Genomic DNA, 3259 nt, shown 5'->3' with positions numbered 1-3259 from the left:
ACGAAGAACGTCTTGGACCGGGCAAGGCTGGGTGTAGGAGGATGCAGGAAGACATAGGAAGCTGGAAAATAGTAGGTCTGACCTGATCCAAGGGGTTTCAGTATTTGTTCCATATTTTTGAAAAAGACTTAAATCTACGGCGATTTTAATGCATAATCGGCGCTCTCAAAGAAATCTCCCTTTAAGCACGAAGAACGTCTTGGACCGGGCAAGGCTGGGTGTAGGAGGATGCAGGAAGACATAGGAAGCTGGAAAATAGTAGGTCTGACCTGATCCAAGGGATTTCAGTAATTGTTTCATATTTTTGAAACAGACTTAAATCTACGGCGATTTTAATGCACGTTTTTCCATATGTTTGTGTACATAATCGGCGCTCCCAAAGAAATGCCCTTTAAGGATAAAGCACGACTTTGACCGGGCAAGGCTGGATGTAAGAGGATGCAGGAGGACCTGAGAAACTGGAAAATAGTAGATCTGACCTGGTCCAAGGGGTTAGCATATTTTTTCCATATTTTTGAAAAAGACATAAATCTACGGCGATTTTAATGCACGTTTTTCCATATGTTTGTGTACATAATCGGCGCTCCCAAAGAAATATCCCTTTAAGCATGAAGAACGCCTTGGACCGGGCAAAGCTGGATGTAGGAGGATGCATGAGGACCTGAGAAACTTGAAAATAAAAAGTTTGACCTGGTCCAAGGGGTTGGAATATTTTTCCATATTTTTGAAATAGATTGAAATCTACGGCGATTTTAATGCACGTTTTTCCCTATGTTTGTGTACATAATCGGAGCTCTCAAAGAAATGTTCCTTTTAATGCACGTTTTTGATCATGTTTGTGTACATAATCGGCGCTCCCAAAGAAATGTCCCTTTAAGCATGAAGAACGCCTTGGACCGGGCAAGGCTGGATGTAGGAGGATGCAGTAGGACCTGGGAAACTTGAAAAAAATAAGTCTGACTTGGTCCAAGGGGTTGGAATATTTTTTCCATATTTTTGAAAAAGATTGAAATCTACGGCGATTTTAATGCACGTTTTTCCATATGTTTGTGTACATAATCGGCGCTCCTAAAGAAATATCCCTTTAAGCATGAATCACGTATTGGACCGGGCACGGCTGGATGCAGGAGGATGTAGGAGGACCTGAGGAACTGGAAAATAATAAGCCTAACCTTGTCCAAGGGGTTGGAATATTTTTTCCATATTTTTGAAAAAGATTGAAATCTACGGCGATTTTAATGCACGTTTTCCCCTATGTTTGTGTACATAATCGGTGCTCTAAAAGAAATGTCCCTTTAAGCAAGAAGAACGTCTTGGACCGGGCAAGGCTGGGTGTAGGAGGATGCAGGAAGACATAGGAAGTTGGAAAATAGTAGGTCTGACCTGATCCAAGGGGTTTCAGTATTTGTTCCATATTTTTGAAAAAGACTTAAATCTACGGCGATTTTAATGCATAATCGGCGCTCTCAAAGAAATGTCCCTTTAAGCACGAAGAACGTCTTGGACCGGGCAAGGCTGGGTGTAGGAGGATGCAGGAAGACATAGGAAGCTGGAAAATAGTAGGTCTGACCTGATCCAAGGGGTTTCAGTATTTGTTCCATATTTTTGAAAAAGACTTAAATCTACGGCGATTTTAATGCATAATCGGCGCTCTCAAAGAAATCTCCCTTTAAGCACGAAGAACGTCTTGGACCGGGCAAGGCTGGGTGTAGGAGGATGCAGGAAGACATAGGAAGCTGGAAAATAGTAGGTCTGACCTGATCCAAGGGATTTCAGTAATTGTTTCATATTTTTGAAACAGACTTAAATCTACGTCGATTTTAATGCACGTTTTTCCCTATGTTTGGATACAAAATCGGCGCTCTCAAAGATATTCCTTTTAAGCATGAAGAACGCGGCTTGGACCGGGCAAGGCTGGATGTAGGAGGATGCAAGAGGACCTCGGGAAATAGAAAAAAAATGAGTCAGACCTGGTCCAAGGGGTTAAAATATTTTCCCCATATTTTTGATAAAGATTGAAATCTACGACGATTTTAATGCACGGTTTTCCATATGTTTGTGTACATAATCGGTGCTCTCTAAGAAATGTCCCTTTAAGCACGAAGAACGTCTTCGACCGGACAAGGCTGGATGTAGGAGGATGCAGGAAGACATGGAAAGCTGGAAAATAGTGGATCTGACCTGGTCCAAGGGGTTTCATTATTTTTTTCATATTTTTGAAAAAGACTTAAATCTACGGCGATTTTAATGCACGTTTTTCCATACGTTTGTGTACATAATCGGCGCTCCCAAAGAAATATCCCTTTAAGCATGAAGAACGCCTTGGACCGGGTAAGGCTGGATGTAGGAGGATGCAGGAGGACCTTGAAAACTTGAAAATAATAAGTCTGACCTGGTCCAAGGGGTTGGAATATTTTTTCCATATTTTTGAAAAAGATTGAAATCTACGGCGATTTTAATGCACGTTTTTCCATATGTTTGTGTACATAAATCGCCGCTCCCAAAGAAATGCCAGTTTTAAGTATGAAGGACGTCTTGGACCAGGCAAGGCTGGATGAAGTGGGATGCAGGAGGACCTAAGGAACTGGGACAAAAATGAGTCTGACCTGGTCCAAGGGGTTCCAGTATTTTAAAAATGTTTTTGAAAAAGACTTGAATCTACGGTGATTTTAATGCACGTTTTTCCGCATGTTTGTGTACATAATCATTACTGCTTCCGAAGAGGCTCCTTAAAGCATGAAGGACGCCTTGGGCAGGGCAAGGCTAGATAATAAAATATGCGTTTAATCAAACATCGATCTTACTACAGCCATATTATGTTGGTACACATAGAAGTCTCAGCCTCCAAAACAGTATGTTTATTCACAGATTTGTAAATGGCATCCTCAAAATAAGCGCCCCTTGGACCTGGCAAGGCTACTAGATATAAATGAATTGAATTTTTGTTTAATCAAATATTGATCTTATACACATGCCACTATTATTGTACACGCATGCGCATACATCTCAGCCTCCAAGTATTTTACATAGTTGTTTTTACACATATATCCTATCGCCAAAATAAGCGCCCAAATTAAACATGCAGTGAAAATTCAGCTTGTTTTCATGCACAATGTGTTGCAATACATACAAGATCTTGACACTTATTTTCATTGAAAGTGAGAATAAAGTGGTTATTTTTAAGTTGTTAGCAAATCTGTTCCTGAATACAATATAAGAGGGCGTTATTTTGCTTTTGACGCACAAGGTATCTCTTGTT

This window comes from Patiria miniata, unplaced genomic scaffold (assembly GCF_015706575.1).
Source record: "Patiria miniata isolate m_02_andy unplaced genomic scaffold, ASM1570657v1 HiC_scaffold_26, whole genome shotgun sequence".
Lineage (NCBI taxonomy): Eukaryota > Metazoa > Echinodermata > Asteroidea > Valvatida > Asterinidae > Patiria > Patiria miniata.
The sequence above is the reverse complement of the archived record's forward strand: the minus strand, read 5'-3'. Positions refer to the sequence as shown.